Consider the following 20,706-nt stretch of genomic DNA (forward strand, 5'->3'; position numbering starts at 1 on the left):
GAGGGGGATTCTTCTGCTGAACTTCAAACCCCTGGACCCATAGCACACAAAATCATCAGTTCTTGGATGATGTAAAAAGAGTTGCACGCAGGTTTTATTCAAAATAAATAAGCAATATATGTGAATTTTATTTTTAAACAGACAAGCTAAGCAGCAGGCAAGTTTTGCTGCAAAGAAATAAAAATTTGTGTGACTTTTATTTTTAAATGGCAATTTTTCTTTCTCTAGATTTAGTTGGCTTTACCAGCTCATATACTCACAGATTTTCTGCTAGATTTTTTTATAAAGATTATTTCTAAATGAAACATGAGACTGTTAATATCAAAGACATTCTGATAGCAAATCAGATACAGCTCCCAACTGCTATTAAAGGGCCCAATCCTGCCAAGCCTTCTAACTCAGCTGGAATTGTTTACTTCAGCTTGTTAGGCTTTGCAGGGAGTGCTGACAGGATCAGGGCATATTAGCTATGTAATCAAATGAAATAATTGAGAGCTGCATGTGGGCTACTAATAACATCTAACAAAAGAAGAGGGACCATCATCCACTAAACTTTGGGTGAGAACCCAAGCATCAGGGCATGGGCCTGATCCTGAAGACCTTAATCTGCATTGTTGTTAATCACTCTGCTGTGGTCAGAGAGATTATTCATCTGAGGAAGGATTACCCATGTGAACATTTGCAAGATTGCTCCCTGAATTAATACATAAGTCAGTGTGGGGTTGGTGGATTTTTGGTTTTTGTTTTTGTTTTTTTTTTTTAACTCTGTCTTAGTTAGAATCAAGAAGGTTGATTGAGGAGAGAAATGAAAAATTATTTGTGTCCAAAGGAGCTTAGCACAGGATTGTAGTCAATGTAAGCAACAAAAAGTATCACTGTTATTAAAAAAAAAACCCAAAACATGTGTTTGTTTATGGAGGTATTTTGTTATTAAAGTAGCACCAGTGAGTTTGAAGTGGCAAAGGGAAAAGAAATGTACAGTTAATAGAGGACAGAAAAGTAGAAGAGAGCATGCATGAATGTGTTTGCAGGCATGTTTAGACACAGGATTTGTGCAGACACATACATGTACATCATTACATTTCACACAATAGAATCTGCCATCTAAACAGAGCTCTCCAGAATATTCCTACTGCCTGTGCTGCACACACTGTAAACATCTTGGGTTAGTCCTTTGAAAAGAATATCAAGTTTATTATCTCCACATCCCTTTTCATAATAGGTATGTCCCTGTACATAATGAGTAATGAAAGCAGGCAAGCCTGTATTGTAGGGAAAATAATGCTTCATGTTAATGCAGTCCTTTTCATCATCAAATCATTGTGCAGTCATTAACAAATTAATGCTTACAGCGCCCCTGTGAGGAAGGGAGATTTCACTTTAATAAGATCTGGTAGCACCACCAATTAAAAAGGTAGCCTCAGTCTAATAAAGTCCTGTTCAGCTTTGATAAACTGCATGTGATTTGGCTGAAACTCTAGGATGGGCACTAGCATGCAGTTCAGGTTCTTTAACTATTTCTCAAAAATTTTGTCTGGAGCTATTTGTCTGTCCCTGAGAAAAATCTGTAGGAGAACTGGGCTGGTTTGAACTGAGTCAAATGAGATGCTCTGAAAAGCTCTCTGGTCCCCACGCTTTACAGCATGATACTAAGAGCTGTCAGGAGGTGAAGCTCTTTCTCAGGAATTTTTGCTATCTCTGGGAAAATCTGCCCCAAAGCGGCCAATTAAAAGCCTGGGGAAAATGGCAGTTCTCAGATGCTCACTAGAGATGCAGATTTCCAAAACCAGATTCCCCAGTGACTAGGCTCTCACTGGATTTGCTGCTGTAGAGAGAGTTATTCCTGTCATTGCAGCTCAGGGCCAGGACAGGCCAGGAAAAATTGGAGTTTGGATACCTAAGACAAAAGCAGAGAATGTATCTTCCCTTTCCTTTCAGGAGCTGACAGGGAGATCCAACAGTGAGACTAGAGTAGAAACTAAAAAGAAAGAGCTGGAGGGAAATTCAGGTATTCTGGAAAGACAAGGAGGTTGGAGTATCATTGGGTTGGATTAAAAAGAGAGTCAAATGGGGAACAGACTGAGATTCAAAAATAGTATGTGTACCAGGAAATGAACCACCAGGTTCAGAGGATAAATTTAAGAAAAGTAATAATTTCCTTAATCTTAGCGCAGACTTTAAGAGGTTTGGTTCTTACCAGCCTCCCAGGTACCTTCTGGGTGCAGCTTGGAGGTCACCACAGACCAGTGTGCTGTTTTCAATAGGCCCTGCAGACAGCATAATGTGTTTTGTTTTTTCTTTTTTTTAATGGAAAAGAACATTTAGCTATGGATAGTTGGTGCCATGTCATTTGGACCCAGGTTTAAAGAATTATCTGGTTATTTATTTGTATTGACCCAGTTAGCCACAGAGAGCTTTGGAGAAAAGGTTGTGCTGAGACACAGCAGTCTGCTTCTCAGTAGGAAGAAGCTGGGAAAATAGAGAAAAATGGGAGGGGAGATAAATCTAATGGGCAGCCATCTGTGGTACAAAATCAGGGGAAACTGAGGGGTTAAATGCAAAACATGATGTAAGAAAACATCAGAAAATAAATTCTGGTAAAGCACAGTGGACTGGAGACCTCTGGGGCTGGTAAACTCACAGGCAAGGCACTTAAACACTGAGACAGGATAAAAGAGACAAATTGAGAAAGAGCCAAAAAGTGAAATCAGATACAGGACTGGAACAGGGAAAGGGAATACAGAGTTAAAAGGGTGGATCTGAGATAGGGATGAGTTAAAAAAACCAGGAAGACTTGCCTGAAAGAATACTTGCCCCTTAAACCCCACTCTTCTGTGTGCTTGAAATGTGAGGCAGAGTCCCTCAGTCCTCTACAGTCAACAAACAGCACTACACATGCCATCTACTCTGTGAATGATCATGTAATTAAAATCTGAATTAGAATGCATCTGTACAACAAAGGAAAATCCAGGTTGTGCAAGTAACCTCAATTCTGGAAGCTCTTAATATTTAAGTGCTTGTCTTTGCAACCAGAATAATTTCTTTTTAATTAGGGCTTGTGTGCAAGAAAAAAAAAAACAAAACAAACCAAAAAAAAAAAAAACCAAAAAAAACAAAACCAAAAAAAAACCACAAAAAAAAAAAAAAACAAAAAAAACACAAAAAAAACCAAAAAAAACCCAACAAAACAAAACAAAAAAAAACCCAAAAAAGAAAACCTTTTTTTTTTTTCTTTTTTTTTTTTTTTATACTCAGTTTGGGATTTGGGGACTTTAACTCAATTTAACAAGGTTAAAGATGGATTATAAACTAGCTTTTGGAGACTCTTGTCCTCCAGAGCTGTAGTCACAGTCAGTTTTGTATTGAAAACCAGGCCTAACTCTGAAAAAGGACTTGAAGCAGTTAATTCATATTTAGGCACCCAGCTGCTTGCTGAACTTTTGAGAGAATGAAGCATGGAGATCAGGTGTGTGACGTTAGTATCCCAAATCACTGGTCCCTTTACACACGGACCTTTACAGCCTCAGGGGGAATAAATGGCAAAGTCAGAGCTCAGATTCAGAGCACCCTGACATCCCATGGCACGTTTTACTTCTGAAGCTATGCCCAGCCTTGCTTTGAACGACACATGTTGTAGGCACAGTCTCAATGCTGTATTTATTTGCATGAGTGAATACTTGTTTTATAAAACCCATTCTTGCTCCTATTTTATTCCCCAAGTGCCCAGAGGGAATGACAGTCAGGGTCCAGCATTAATGCTGCTGATTTCATGTATCTCATTCTAACGCAGATGCATGGCAGATGACCAAGTGCTGACAGTGTGTGTGTGTGTGTGTGTGTGTGTGTGTGGTTTTTTTGGTGGGGAGCCCACGCAGGAGTGCATCCACACATGCACATATGTGGAAATACTGCAGACAGAGAAGGAAGGTACTCTTCAGCCAAATGTGCAAAAATACTCCCCATCAGTTTTCTGCTAGAATTTCATAGGGACCTTAAAGATTTCTTTTCCCTCTCTCTGCCAATCTCTCTGCCTATTTTACTCCCTTCCTATCTGTTTGTCTACATATCTACAAATATATCAGTTCTTTGCTGTCTGATAGACGATATCTCTACCTGCATTATTTGTTACTGGTGTGGCAAATATGCTCAGTTTCCTTAATGGTCAAATTTATAAATCTGTCCAAGAATTTATGAATGTAATAAAATGTAGATCTGTTCTTATATCTCTTTAAACTTCTATTGATTATTTCTTTTTTGTCTGTTTCTGTCCAGAATAGTAAATCACCTCTACAGTGAGCTGTCTTCTGAAGGCCAGACATGCAGGTAGAGACAGTAAAGGAAATAAGCAGGGGTATTTGAATTGTTCATGGCTTCAACAGTGGAAGAGAATACTCATGCTTCTGGTTATCTGTGGGGCCAAGCCCACATTAATAAGCTTATGGAGCAATTACAGGAGGTTTTCTGGCTACTGTGTGCACACTCAACTGTACATTCTCGAGGAAAATGTAGGTTTTTGGTCACTTCAGAATGACTTTTCCACTTGGAAGCTGTTTTTCTCTCAGCTAGCCTTCCAGCATCTCAGGAAAACTCTGTGTTGCATATACCTCCCCGTGATCTAAAAGTAATAGTTATAGTACAAGTGACAGCATAATACAAAGATTCAGACTCTGTTTGTTCCATTGACTGAAATAGGAGGGTGAAGAGGTCTTTTCCTGTATTTCCAGCTGGTGGGTTGTGCTGGGCCTGAAATTAGAACAGACAGTTTTCATCCTTTGTGCTTTCTGCATGTATCCATTTAATTTAGGAGCCCCAGTTACATCTGCAGTTGATGTTAAAAGATAGGTGTTATTAAGGGCTGTTCATCTCTCCAGACCTTTAGCTGAAGAGGAAATGGTAGATTAGAATTCAGAAAGTAGAAATGCCAGATCTCTAGGAGGCACCAGATGAGAAAAATGCTCAGAGAAGGTCAAAAGAGGGACAGCGAAAGAGAGGTAGAGAGGGAAAATTGAAAGGAAATTCAGGAATGAAGGAAAAATTCTAAGTTGTAGTGCAGGCAGGGAAAGGTAAAGCAGCTACATTACCTGGAAGAACTAGCAAAGTCTTGGTGAGGATTTTAGTTGGGTCAAAAAAACGAAGAGTTATTCAGAAAAGAATTGGGTAGGTAAGGCTACTGAGGACTTTCTGAAGAAGGTCTGAACACTTAAAAAAACTAGGTGCAACAGCTTGGAGGGATAAAAGCATAAAGTCAAAGAGGTCATGCATGGGGAGAAATGGCTGAAAACACATGGGCAGTCCCAGAGTCCATAATGGAGCAACCTCTGAAACTGGCCATAATTCCACAGCTCTGAATAAAGCTAAGAGTCTGAACAAAATGTTCCAGCTCCATCTACAGCAGCTCCTCAAGGAAACATTCTATCACTACCTTCTATTGTGTTGTGACAGGAAATAATGGAATGAGTATAAAAACACTTTGGACTTGGTGAATTTATACACACCAAAGAACTGCATGAGATGAGCAGAGCAGTTTGTACACGTATTTACATGCATATTTTGACATTGAAACTTAGGATATGCCAAGACTAGATTCATACACAGTTGGAAGCCAGCTTTTTTCTGAGAAATAATGGGACGAGTTTAAATAAAGGCTTAAACTTCCACCCACTGTCCTGGTTAGAAGGTCTGTCATCAGAATAAACAGCAAGTCATCTCAAGCACATGAAACAAGTTAAACAAAGCACAGGTATCCAAAGCAGGATCAGTTGGAGACTCAGAGGCAAAATGGGAGAGTTTCTGTCCAGTAGTTCTGTTTCTGTGTGCTATTCATGCTTCTGCTGGCAAGCAGCCAGAGAAGCACTAAGAAGAGAAGGAGGAGAGCCCTGCTAGGTCCCAGACTGACAGAATCACACCTTGCTTTCCAGGGGCAATTGATTTTGAATAGAAAATTCCTGGTCTTCTTCCCAGTCTGCACAGAGGAAAGGAAATACTGTATTTCTTGGTTTTAGCTGCAGGAAGTGTCCAACCAACTGGTTAAAGGAGAGCATGGTGTCTGCTTGCTTGCAGTGCAACTTGAGCAGAACCAAGACTCCACAGAATGGGATATAAGGGTGAGCTTATACCAGTCTTTTGCCAGAGATATCCAGCAAAAGCCAGCCATGTGTATAATTACTCCTGTCTATGAAATCTGTGGGGAGAGAGGCCTTCTTAGTAATGTCTGTGAGAGAGAATTCTGATCCCTTGAAGATCTGGGATCAGGTCATGGGGAAATTGGCTACTTTGAGGAGTTTTATGTGAATAATAAACATTATTTAATGAAATTACAACCCTGCACATTACAACAGATTCATTGTTTTTGGTATTCAGTTGTTGTAAAATATTTTTAGTAAAGGGCTGTCCATCTCTAGGTGATCTTTTATTGCATCCACACAGCTGAAGCAGTTGAATTTCTGTAACTCCATACAGCCTCTGAGCCTCAGGCCTGGGGAAGCTTGTCCTACTGACATGTGGTCAAATCAGGCTGTTAGAGCCTGAAAGCTTGGTTGTCTTCCACAGTTACCTCAAGGGGTTAAATTATGACAAGAGCCTTGCTGGTGGTTTTTGAGTTTCCATTACATAAAGCGAATTGGTCTAGGTTTCAGAACCCACAGTATTTTGTGCTTAACTGAAGATGTAGGATACAATTTTTCGTGACTGTATTCTGCAGGAAATTTTCTTCCCAAGAGGCCAAATGTGGCTGCCCAAAGGACATCAGTTCCCTCTATCTTTGCCTCTTCCAAGTTTTACTGAAAATTTAGATCAGATTTCACAGCCCATCCCAGAAAGAAACACAGCTTTTTCATCTAAAAGGAAGAGCTCTTTCATGCAAATGTGAGTTCTGTTTTAATGATTGGGATAAAATATCTTAGTCCATATCAAGTAAGGATCTGCTCTTTCATGCCAAACAATTAAATAAGAAACCTTGCTGCTGTTGAAATCCTCTTTTCTACTTTTTAAAATGAAAATAAGAACTGAGGGGTCAAAATTTCTGCCTAAGCACATAAGACTCAAAGACACTGTATCCCTCACCATGACCCTCAATTTCAAAGTACTAAAACTCATCTCAAGTGTTTCTAAGTGTTGAAAGCTGCAAAAAAAAAAAAAAAAATCTTTATTATTACCTCTCAAATATATGCATCAAATGCATAAGTATACATTTCAAAGAACTCTTTTAGCTGCCATATCCGCTTTCCTTTCTTTCAAAGCAGTCAACTTGGACAGCAGCAGATTAAATACCAAATCATCCCCAGTCATCACACCTCATTGATTTTGCTATACTTGCCATAGAATGTATTGAAGATTTGAAAATCACGGATTCTAATATAGAACTCAATAATGTCAGGTGGGCTTGGGAGAGAAATGTGCCTTCTGATTAATCAATACATCAGCTGAACAATCTCATCCCAGAATGCTATTGACCTTAGTATTCTGGGACGTTTATCCACATAGAGCCTTCAGTTGTTATAATTACTGTTGGACATTACTAGCACCATGTTCTTCTTGCACTTAAACTTGTGTAAATTAGAAGACACTGTTATAAACTGATTTGCATGTGGGCTGAGTCAGGCTGAGCAGTATTAGTCTCCAAACTTCACAGAGTACAGAACAGCTTGCAGACCCTACAGTGTTTTTGAGTCCCTAGGCTCATATCAGGATGTGTTTCAGGACTGAATCAAGGCTCCTGTGCCATGGTTACCATGGAAAGAAATGTGAGACATGCAGTCTGGATGGGAACTATTGTATGGTTTTTCAAATCCCCCTGGTTTGAGCAATCAGTGAATTAGAACAATAGTGATTTAATAAAATGAACAAAATAAATAAGTATTTGCTATTCAGATTGGGTATAGTCTTCAAATATGCTGGCTTACACTGGAGCCTAAAGCACTCAGTAGACTTTCCAAAGTTCTGACACAAAGTTTGCATTGTGCTGGAAGTGAATCATGTGAATGATACGGACAGAATTTCATTCTTGACTCTAATGCTGCTCACAGCAGGGACATCATCTATCTATGCTGACCTCCAGGTTCCCACTAGAACTGAGTAACAGACTCAGTAACACAGAGACACTCTGTTTTTTCAAAAGGGCTGAACAGGAGGTAAACCTCCACCTGAATCTCTGGATGACATTTTATTCCTGACTAATCAAAATTGGCTGCTTGAGATGCTTTTATCCATTCAATAAACACAGAGTGTGACACAGAAAACCCCACAACTAGTCACTATCTCGAGTGAATTCCTGAAACTAGGTGGGAAAATTTCAGTTCCAAGTTCATATGTGGTCCATTAATACATTCAAGGAAGGTAACTATGGTACATGAATACCATATAACAAATAGCAGTTCCTCTGGACTCAATAATTTCCTGGGAGATAGTTTGCATGATGGTGGACTGAGATGCCTGGGAATCTTAGCAAGGATGAGACACTCTTTTGCAATATGACTCAATGCATACAATGAATGGAAAGGGCTGAGTGTAATGCTGCTGTTGGCCCTTATCCAGTCTTCTGATTGAATAACAGTCTGATATCCTCAATCACACACACTCAATCAGACAAGGTCCAAGATGGAAGAAAAGAAAGAAAAGACCAATACAGTCATAACTGTGCTGTGAAACGTGAGTACTTGGAAGTGATAATAGTGGGGGTTTTTAAAGAGACTGGAAACTGTGATACTTTTCAAGCCATCCTCTCAGAGGCTGTCCAAGGAGAAGTTCAACATCCCTTGGCAATAAGGAAACAGATGAATATAGAGTTAATAATGTTCCCAAGACCATTCTCCTGCTGAAACAGATTCTAATATAGAAGGCTACATGTGAGCTATTTTTGTGCCTACAATGACTTCTGTGTTTGCTTCTACTCCCAGCATCACCCTCATTGTACTGTATGTAAAGCACTTTAGGACACACTGGTTATGAAAGAAAGTTCAGTTTGTGAAACCAAATTCTATTTTACCCTCAGTCACTGCACACTGAGACAGGTCAGCTCTGCATTCATTTAACTTTCTTTTTTTTTTTTTTTTTTTTCCCAGGATTTCCAGCTCCTGCCTGCCTTCAGAGTTACCAAGGAAGCACACACATGATTTTATATAAGTCATACAGATATTATGGTTTTGTGTGTAAAAATATATACACGCTTACACATGCACAGAGAGACTCTGTAGAAATGACTCATAATGACAAGAAAGAGACAGGGAAAAATAGCAGTTCATGCCTTTCTTTGCTTCAAATTTTCTGTTGCTTTTCTGCTGAATGATGTTCCTTTACTATCTACATAATGAATACCCTCTTTCTTTAGATAATTAAAGAGATGCTGCCCATATCCAGCCAAAATTATATATTTACACATGGTGACCTTCTATTAATAAACATGTGAGATTGCTGCAACTGAACAAAACCTCACAAGCCTTCATTATTTCCCTCCAGTTAGAGTCTTTGTTATTCTTCTCCTTATGTGTTTAGCACTGGTGAGAGATGCCAAGGAAACAGTCTCAATAAAAGGACAAGGTAATATTGTCTTCTTTCTCACACCTGGAGTCTGATGAGTTGGACTGACTCCTTGGTTCTGATCTCTGAGGTGGCTGTGGGCCACTTTGTTTTGTGTTTCATGAGCTCTAAAATGGAAATAGCTTTATTTCTCCCTTACCTCATTCTCCCACAAACAGTCTTTCAAGGAAACAGTATAAAGACATTACCTTTTTTAAGGGCAAATACTCACACTTGGAATATCACTGTTCATCTCCTGACTGTGATCCCATGCCTACCACCCCCAGCCTACAAAAACATCCTTCTGAAATTCTGTGGTGGCTCATTTTGGATTCCAGTTTTGTGGTCTTCCCTGTAACACTGGAAGGAGAGGAAGTTATATTAGACCAACATGTGAAGCAGGAAAGACTCACACAAATCAACCACCAAAGCCCGAACCCAAAAAGCTCAGTCACATGAGCTTGAAGAAGACCTTGGAGAAATCTGACGTGTGAGGAAGTATTTATTAGGCTTTTCTCTGGTTTTGTTTTGCTTTGTTTTGTTTTCCTTAACAATATGGCTGGATGTATAATAAGATTGAATTTCCTTCTAATCTAACTCACCTTAATCCTATGCTTAATTAATTCTCACTACAACACCAATGCCAGCAACATGTACTGCTCCTCTGAAAGAAAAAAAACCCAAAAAGCAACATGTACTGCTCCTCTGAAAGAAAAAAACCCAAAATACTCTCTTGTGTAAAACAGTCTACAAGGAAACAGACATTTCTCCACCTATAAAAGGCAAAAATACAAAGCACATATTGCAGCCTGCCATCGTCCCTTTCTGCTGAGGAGCCTGAAATCAGCTATCCTTTTTCCCTAACAAATGGACTTCAGCAAGATGAAGTGCTGAAGAAGGAAGTTTGATTTTATTTTTTGTATTTCCTGTTAAACAAACACATGAACAATATTCTCATACATATCTCTTACTTTCAGCATGACTGTGGTCAAGAAAAAAATGCGGATAACGAAGCATGGCTAGCTCAAGTTTAAGCAATATGTTGTTTACCTGTTTCCCACAGCCTGGCCTCAAGCCCAAGCAAAAGGATTTGCTCCACTCCCTTTCCTGCTCAGCATTCATCATTTCATCTCATCCTCCTGCTCCCCTGCTAAGGTGTGAGTTGGTTTTGTTTTGATTGCTTAATTTTTTTGTCTGTTAACATTAGTTCTCTCCTCTCTTCTGTTACACTGGGCCCAGGAGTTTGATTTTCTGAAGGCCTAGTTTGGTGTCCCTTCTTTTATTGTTTTAACTCATTTGGTTGCCAAAAACCATTTCAATTCACGTTTGATTTCCCCAATAAATCCTGTTATCTCTGCCTGGTTGCCAGCCTTCTCACTCACTGTCATTATCAGTTATATCCTATTTGCCCTAATCTAGTTATCCAGTCTTTTTATCAGCTTATTTTATCAGCCCACACACAAGCAAAACTCCTTTGAATGCAGTGGAAGGCAAAGGCAAAGGTGCTCCTGTCCTGTTTGGAGTGGATAATTCAAAAAACTTACAGCATGTGACAAGGCAGCTCTGAAAGAAGACCTGGAACCAACATCCATGCAAAATAGCTCAGGACAGCGATTCTCCTCAGAGGCCAGGTAGTCTAGATGATTCCTCCCATACTGTAAGCAATAATCTGGGAGTAAGATCTCCAAGATTCTGCTTCATAACATCACACTACATAGCCAACAAAATCCTCCACTTCTCCCAGAGCTGGCAGCAGTACATTTCTTTGGTTGGCCACTTTCTTGTCTCCTGCAGACTCTTCCAGGTTGGAAGAGTCTGCGGTAGACTGATGGAAAGCACTCTCCTGGTAAAGAACATTTTGGCAACCTACACAATGTGTCCCTGTTTCCCATTAATAACAGTAGTTCTCATCCACTGTTATGTGTATCTGAGTCTGGGCTAAAATTTTTTACAACTGTTACTTCTGATTGTCTAAAATGCATGTTCCAAAATGTTTGAATTTTGCATATAAAGCCCGACTTTTCACCAGTCAGATCCCTTGGAAAATCTCCTCCGTGGTTCTCTGTGTTGAACCAATAGCCCGGAAGTGCAGAGCAATGACCTTCACAGATGAGGTGTAAAACTGGGGTCCCAAGAGGACAGAGATAGTTTAACAGCAGAGAGCAACCAGACAGAGTTTTAGATCTGTGATCCAAAGAAAAACTCCTCCTTGACTGATAATGAAGGATCAGTATATGGAGAGTAACTGTGAATATTCCTTGGACTTTGGGTAGGACAGGCTCTGAGACCTTACTATCAGTAACTGTCAGTAGCCAGGACTTGATTTAATATCTCATTTGAAAGAAGGCATCTGCAAGATCAGAATATCCTTCACGACCTCAGCAGAGCCTTAGTTGGTAATTGGCATGAAGTGGAAAAGGAAAATGTCTTACAGTGACTCTTTCCATTTCCTGAGCCACTTGGGTTTCCTTTTCGGATCCCCAGCTAAATATTATTTTAAGCTTGCATTACAGGCAATAGCATAGTTAAAAATGAGTTGTGATACCTTACACTGCATTACACTTAAGTGATTTAATTGTTTCTTCAATCTTTTTCTAAAATTAATTAGAATTATGTTTCCAACACATTTTTTTCTCTTTTACATGGCAATACACTGATACTTTTATTGACATAGAAAGCCTTTAAAGACAACTTATCTAGAAATGTTAATATCCTATTATTTTCTTTTGCATTTTTTTTTTCCAGATATTTTTTCAGCACACCCATTAATTTAAAACAATCTCTCCACACTTTCTATTTCACCCTCTGACTCATCTTTAGGATTTCTCAGTCATCTGCTGTGTAGTGGGAGTTGAAATAATCAGCAGAAAAGTTGGGATCTTGTCTTCCTTTTTTCCTAATGCCATAATGTAATCGAGATATGTCAAATAAAAACGGACTTGGCAAAGATGCATTAAAAAAAGAGATACAAATAATCTACAGTGTTAAACTAAATGAATGCAGCAGAATCTAATTAGTAGTAATATTGTTTTCTAAACCTTTGTCTGTTGTGCAGGCAATCAGTTTTAACAACATAAGAGGGAACAATTCAACAGCTACAATCGAGGAGACGGAGACTCAATTTCCTTCTTGAGCACAAACTCTCTGCGTGACTGTTTCTGTTGCCCATATGTCAGGGAGGAATTATAGCATCTCTTTCCTTCACAGGAACGTTGGTAGGATAAATACATTGAGGACTGGGAAGCACACAGGTCCAGACTCATCCCACTTAGCTGTGACACTCGTCTGAGGAAACCAAGAAGTTTGGTTATTCAAGGATGTATAAATTGGAGGCAGAAGGATGGACATCTGCACATGGTTAGGAGTTGGTTATAATTTTACATTGGATTCACAATGCCAAGTAGCTGGGGGTGGGATGCATGTGTCTTAACACAGGTACCCAGTGATCTCCCAAATGCCCTACAAAAGCTAAGACATGTGCTTGGGGCAGATAGACATGACACAGGACTCCCAGGATAGAGTGGAATGTCCCACTGCTCCTTCTGTGACAGTGGATGTCCATGTTGAAAAACCTGAATTTTGCTCAAAGTGTTTAACATAGGTAAATAAAAGCCTAAAGCCTTAATAAATTACTAAATTTATTACTTTCCTGAGGTGCTGTGCCCATTAGGCAAGAACACCTCTGCACGCAGCCCAGGAACCCCAGCTAAACAGAGCTTTGCAAGCCACAATGGTTTAAAAAGTCATATTTAGACAAATTCCTTCCTCAGAAAAATTCCTTCCACTCAGCAGTGCAGATACAACCCTGGTGCTTCACATCACTGGTTTATTTTCCCATTTCTCAGCTTTGGAGACTTGCCTCTGATTCGCTGAGTGTGAAAGATTATAAACTCTTCTCTGTTCTCTTGATTATTCCTTCCAAACTTGCTAATAGCTGACCAGCTTTTCACCGTACTGCAGCACAGTATATAATAACCTGCAATTATTGTCCATTTAGGCTTTCCCCTGGGTCTGCTTTATTCCTGCCATCAGTGGACCCGTACACTGCTTTTCTGCTGATTTTACTACCAGATTCATTGCTGCTGAGAAGGAAAAAAAACCACTGATGATCTACAACCTGTTATATAATTTTTCCGTCTGTTCTTACCTTTTTTTTTTTTTCTTTGCAGTTCCTTGGCCTACTCTAGACACTTTATGAATATTGCTTTATAATAGGCCTTTCTCAGCTGTTGCATCCTGGTTTGTTCTGTAGGATAATTCCCAAAGTTTTTTGATGCTGTTTTTTCACTTCTGTGCGGCAGTTAAAGTTTACAGGATATCTGGAGGTGAGTATACAAAACAGCTATGTTTTCACTCTCTTTGACTTGGCTTCTTCACCCTCTTTTCTGATCTGGACAGCCAAGGTGGACAGAATCCCAGCTTAGATATTGTATTTTATTGCTTTTCATTTTCAGTAGAAGGGAGAACATTTTTACACCAGGTCTGACCTGTTCCTTAGTATCTACACAGGAAATCTACTCTATCTCCAGAGCTTCTGTCTCCTGTCTTTCTTCTCAGTCTTGGGCTATGCTTCAGGCTCGGGGTGTATAGGCTAGTAAACCTTTCATCATTTGGATTGACATATAACAAATTTCTCAAGGCAAATTCAGGAGGCAGTGATGTGATTTATAAGCCAAAGGGTTATTAGCAGGAGCAAAATTTCTAAACAATTCAGAGAATTCAGGCTACTGTACATTTGAATTTACAGAGGCACACTGTCACTACTCTCACTGCTTTCATATGTTTTGGTTATTTTTTTTTTTTTTTTCAATATCACACTCATTAATTCTACCATCATTGAGTTTATCCAGTTTGTCCCTGTAAACATTACAATTAAAGTCCTGGGCACTCTCAATCAGATCCAAATGAATGTTGCACAAAGGGTTAAACACAAACAATCGTCATTTAAACAAAACCAACCTCTGCTGAAAATCATTAATATATATGTATGAATACCCTTCTCTATCTCCCAAAAACCATGCCTAGGCTTGGTTAACAGGATTGATCCATGTCTAGACCCACCTGGGTTCAGGGGTGGCTTCACTGCTGAGTTCAGCAGAGGCAAGGAAGTTCTGCCCACAGCCCCTCGCTCCTGTTTCACCACCCTGCTCCACCTCTCCCGGCCCCCGTGGTCCTCCTGGGGGTCCTTGGACCTTCGCTCCAGGAGGCTGTTTGTGCTACCCTCTAGTGGCCAAAGCACAGAGAAAACTGACAAATTAGGAGCACAGACAAAATTTTACATGAAGGTGATCACAGGTTTTATTTTTTACAGCATGAAATCAAAGCAAACAATTTTGGAAGGTGGAAAGAAAAAAAAAAAACACACAAAAAACCCACCAAACCACCCAACAAATAAATCTGTTTAAAGATGAAGGTTGGGAATGAATTGGAACATCTAAAATATGAGTGTCTTCTCACATTTGCATAATACAAAACCTTGATGAAATGGAAGGTGATTTTGTAGTCTGGGCAGGGAAGCAGAGTATTTTAAAACATCAGAGATTTCTTGTGTGAACAGAAGGCAATAGTTTGATGTTCCCACTCAACCTCAGAAAAAATATGACAAAAATACTGTTTCCCTCACTATTTGTTTCTTTCAACTATAAATTTTTCAGCAACAGAAACTCTCCTACATCGTTCACACAGCTCAGTGAAGTTCTTCTCTTGGCTGAACCCCACCCCAACAGTGAAATGAATAAATAATGTTTGATCTTGTCAGTTACAAGGCTGTAGAGTGAGATGAGATGGAACTCAGTGGTGGAGAACTCTTGGCCAAAGATGTCTGAGAGCAGTGGGGGAGAAAAAGAAAAGGTTTTCCAAAGTTGTTGATCCATCTGAGGTTCTAGATTCCACTGCAGGACTCATGTAGGGCAAGGGGGAAAATTCAGGTGAATACAAGGAAGGTTAAAGGAGCAATTCAGCTAAGTCACCTGTGAAGAAAAATAAGGCAAAGGTGTGAGGCTGAGTGTCGCAGCATCCCAAATGGCACTAAGATTTAACATGTGCTACAAAGCAACTAAACATCCCCCAATAATCCATTCCTTTCTAGCCCTTACCAAGCATTATATGAAAAATTCAAATGCATGCATTTATGGCCTATTCTGATTCTCTGAAAGTTATAGATTTTTGTAGAGGAAATAGGCTCAACAAAAAAATACGTGAAATGCTGGGGGACAGAAGCAGCAGAAGTCATGTTCTTCCAGACTTGCTTTTCAAACCAGTGGAAACAATATTTGACAGAAGACCTGTTTCAATCCCAGACTTGAAATAGGGATTTTATGGCTATTTGTAAGGCTGCTGGGAGCTATGATAGAGGTGTTCACACATATTACTGTTGGTCTTATATTTTTTCAAAAAGCTGAAGGCCTCTTAGCAGAACTTCAGACTTCTCAGAGGTCCCCCCTTTCATTTAACTACCAGGAAATTTAACTACCAGTTATCTGAATATTCAGATGGTTCCAACTGTTTTCAAAACACCGTGTTATGACTTCTGTGAGACCTGTGCTCTCACTTGGGATGATACCAAATTGCAATACAGATGACAGGGAAGCCACTTAGGCGAAAGCTTTTACCAGTAGTATAAGGTAAAATAACAAAACAAAACAAAACAAGCTTTTTTAACTGGTTTAGGTAGAATGAGGCATCATCTAATTGTATTACCTGGTAGCTCATAATTATCTTACAAGGAAAATTGCCCAGGCAACTTTATTTCTAATACTAAGCCAGTAGAAGAGTGCTACCATTTTGTTTGTGCTGTGCTGCTGGAGACATATGTCCAATGAGGCTGTTTTAGTCTCATTGAATAGTAACCCCTAATTTGAGGGGCTGAGTGCAGCAGGCCAAAATCAAAGGAAGACTTAAATTTATAAAAAACTCATGAGTTTGTCAAATAGAGGATAAGACAGCTTAGAGTTTTGAACGCTTGCTTAGTGTTTGTCTTGAAACACTCCCAGGGAAGGAGGGCAGGCAACCTAGATATAAATTGGAAGAACAGATTAACCCTGACATTTCTAGGTCAAGGGAAGAACCGAGGTCATGTCTTTCCCAGGCCTACCAAAGTCACATCTGCACAGATCAGAAGAGCTCATGGAAGTACTGATACAGAATTCAGGAGGGCAAATGGTGCCACTACTCTTCAAAATGCAACACGTTAACAATTACTTTTGTTTTCACTCACTACATCACTGTGCATGTTCTACCCTGTCTCTCTAAAGCAATTTTATAAATCATTGAAGAGAATGGTTCTATTTTTGCCTCAAATATCCTAGCCTTGAAATCTCATGAATATTTTCCAAATTAGGTCTTCAGTTTACTAGATCATATGCTTGTCTCCTGGTTCTGTATGTTACAGAGAGTTTCTGTTTAAGAAGAAACAAAAGTCAACTCTGGTTAGTAAGACACAGAAGAAAACTCAGGGTTAGGATGTAGAATCATGAAATCATCTATTCCTTTGTCCTCTAAAGCTGATTTTCTGCCTGTTTGAGGTCTGACAGGTTTCCAATATGTTTTGAAGTACTCCAAAAAATGGAGGTGCAATAAGATTCCCAAACAGTTTACTCACCTACTTAATTGCTCCACGTCAGGAGAACATACTACTGGTGTCTACTTAAAAGCTTTGCTGTAATCTGAGTCTATGCCTTCTTTTCCTGTTAATTATGCCTCTGAAAAATAATTCACCACACTTGCCTTGGCAGCTCTTGAACTGAAGAACCATTACTTTGCCTCCCACATTTTTGGACAAACCACCCCCATTCCTTCAACTTTTCTTTCGGAGGACAGGTATAACTCAATCACGTGTCACCATTTTTGCGTTCATAATATTCCTTTCTTTTCTTTTTGCATTAGGATTTTTTGTTGACGGTGTTAATTCCTGTCTCACACATCAATGTAAACAGAAATTATTGTCTATTTGGCCTTGTTTGTCTGTAACTCTGCAACTCAGCCTTTGCCCTCTGACAGTAGTTTAGAGAAGGGGTTATGACACTGTAGCTCAGGTACTACCAGGTGCAAGGATTTCAGGGGCTGTGCTTCAGTCTGTGTAAGAACTGTAGGTTTCACCACAGTGACTGCAGTTTTCCCATCTAAGACTCCAAGCAATGCCAGCCAGTAAGTGAGGACACCCCTGAAAAATGCTGAGCCCTGCCAGTGGGCAAGTAATTTATTTCTAGGCCTTGTGGAGTGAGAGCAAATATTATCCTCATTGCACTTTACACAGAAAACCCATTCAGCTGTCTTATTGCTACCTGTATGACTGTGGGTAAATCATTAAGCTTTCTCTTGCCTAAGTTTTTTTCTCACTTGGAGATGGAGAAGGAGATTTCCAGACCTCATAAGGAGAAAAGAATTTAAAAGTGCATAATGGTACTAAAAATATGATAAGATGCATAAGCACCATTATGGAAAGAACAACTGCTCTGTAACAAGCTCTGAAGAACTGACACTCTTCAGATAAAGCACAAAGATCTAGGTACACAAAAGCCTTTTACTGATTAACTCATAACAAATGCATTTGCTCCAGGAACAAATCATAATATGTATAAAAAATACATGCCAGTTTACCTCAAATGAGATTTCCCATACATATTAATTTTACAAAGAATTTATACTGTAGGCATTTCTTGTTTTGCAGGGTACCGAAATCAGGATGAGAAATAAATACAAAAATTGGTTTCTTAGTGTAGCACCACTTTAAATGTCAGTTTCTTGATAATTTACATGACTTGTGCATTTGTCTATTTTGAGGGCAATGTAGAAGCTTCAGTGCTTTCAAAAGGTAGGATTTTTAAACTGTCTAATTTGTAAACTATGCAAACGATGGCAATTTGCAACTGTAATTATTCCTTAAGTGGAGAGTTTGGCATTTTGTAAAGCAGATAATAGTTCAGATAATGGATTCATGAGATGTTGTTGGGTCTTGTCACCTCGATAAAATAGGCCATTTTCTCTCTGATAAGCAGCTCTGGTTTTCCTGTTTCTTCTTAAGGTTGATGACACTACCCATTATTTGGCCCTAAATTCAGTTCCTTACATCTCTGACATCTTGGGTACTGGCTTGTATTCTTAGGGAGAACAAAAAACAAAACCAAAACCAAAAAAAATCCACCCCCCCCCCAAGAAAAAAAAAACCAAAACCAAAACCCAACAAACAAAAAAACCCACCCCAAATAAAAAAAAAAAAACACCAACCAAGAAAAACAAACAACAATGAAAACCAACTAGCAAACTCGTGTTCCCCCGCCTCCCCTAAAAACCCCAAACAAAAACAAAACAAAAAAATTTAAGGCAATCCAACCTTCAAAAAGTCCAAAATAATTAGCTTTTTTTTTTTTTTTTAGATTACAAGACTAGAGAAAAATATATTGTTTATCTTATCTAGAGGTTTCTGGTACTATTTTGTTAATTAAGCTCTAAAGCTCTGATAAGCTGTAGTAAAGATTCAAGATCTCAGTGGGTCACTTGCTGTGACCAGGATTTATTCGATGCACAGGCCTCGAAAATTGACAAGCTCCTTGAGTTCTTTGAGACATCTTAAATTTCAGCTGCTAAATTCAATTTCAGTTCCAATTGTGGTTTGGGTGGTGGGCTGTGAAGCTCAGCATTTCAGTACCTGAATGCAATGACTCTCCTGTGCCTTCCTGGTATACATCCTTTCTCCTCTCCTCGAGTGAGTCTTGTTTGGAGGAGATGAAGAAATTGCTTGCTGCACACATGAGAAAGAGAAACCTGGCTTGAGAATGTTGGAAACAGCACAGGACAAGAAATTTATATGGCAGGAAAAACAGAGAAGAAGGAGTGAAAAAAAAATTGGAATTAGGTACTGCTGAGGAGGAAAGGAGGGAAAACAAAAATGGACTGGACAGTTGATTCAATTAAAAATAATTAGGGTGTGGGACAAGAAGGGAAGAAGGATCTGAGGATGGATGCTCTGCTGTGGGCAGAAACCATTGTGGTCACACAATATATGCAAGAAAGGACAATTATCCTAATTGAAGAAAATGCTGACTCTTCTGTGACAAATGAATTCACTACAGCTGGATTTTGAACATGCAAAAGGGAGTGTAAAGTGAACCACACTGTAAGGTCAGGTACTGACCATTTTCACAGAGAATCTGTGATTTTGAACTTTAATATCTCAGTGCCTCAATTTCCCAGTACATAGGATACACCATCAAAACAATGAAGACCTGTAAAGGAATCCCTTGGTCTATCCACACATTAAAAAGGAAGTCAATTTTTTAAATAAAGCTTTTTAAAAGAAACAAAAAGACCCTTTTAGAGTTTTCCTCCTCCCCCCACCCAATTAAGATGCATTATGCCAATAATGAACGTTTCCCTTTGCTAAAAAACAACTTTTTAATATAATGTTTTTCTAAACTCCCTAGGAGCAAAATATCTGACTAAGTTAAAAATACACCTCTATACTACTCACATGAGTATTTAATTATATAAATGACTTCAGTCATCAGTTCTACTTGTCTACGCTGCCTGTTTTCCTCAGAGTCATGTGAGAGGAGCTAGAAATAAAACATAAGTCTGCGAATCTTTCCTGTTGCAAGCCAGGAAGCTGCCAGCACAGTGCTCCTGAATGCAACGGGGAGTGGTGTTTTTTTATCCGAGACGAACATTTGCAGCATCTAAACTCACTTCCCCAAGCAACCATCAGATGGTAGCAATGCTTGTTTGCTATCTACCATGGGCCTGATTCAAAATGGGATGCAGAAGCCCAGGCATTACTTCCAGCCCCAGCAGCCACCCAGTTGCCTTTCGAGAGTGCCCTGGTGTTAGCATTTCGGAGGACACGGAAAAAGCTGCAGACCTGAGTGTTAATGCTGAGCTAGACACTATGCAAAGCAACCTGATCTTATATGCACAGAGTTGTAGCCAATAGCCCCATGCATGAGGGAACAGATGAAGCCCAAGGGAAATGCAGATGTCCTGTCCCTGGGTTTGTTCCCTGGGTTTTGGTTTGCTGCAAAGGAGGACTCAAAGGGGTGTGGAAATAAAAATACCACGAAAATTAACTTGGGACCTTGAAAGTAGCTGTAGTAGAGACTCAGGGAAATCGATCCAGTGTCGCAAAAGGGAGATAGAGCAGATTCCTGTAGCATGTAGGAGTCCTTGGTGAAGTGATAAAAGGCTTTCTTATTGAAGGCC

At 39.4% G+C, this 20,706-nt stretch overlaps 1 long non-coding RNA gene across 1 annotated transcript; it reads right to left on the reverse strand.

Moving 5' to 3' along the window:
- Positions 1-15,371: 15,371 nt before the first annotated feature.
- On the reverse strand, positions 15,372-20,067 carry LOC127061008 (uncharacterized). The gene is made up of 3 exons (XR_007780375.1): positions 19,982-20,067; positions 19,160-19,252; positions 15,372-15,482 (listed from the first exon to the last, which is right to left on the reverse strand). It is a non-coding gene; the product is annotated as an uncharacterized LOC127061008 (long non-coding RNA).
- Between the last annotated feature and the right edge of the window lie 639 nt (positions 20,068-20,706).

The sequence above is a fragment of the Serinus canaria genome, chromosome Z (genome assembly GCF_022539315.1).
Source record: "Serinus canaria isolate serCan28SL12 chromosome Z, serCan2020, whole genome shotgun sequence".
In the NCBI taxonomy this organism is placed as follows: Eukaryota; Metazoa; Chordata; class Aves; order Passeriformes; family Fringillidae; genus Serinus; species Serinus canaria.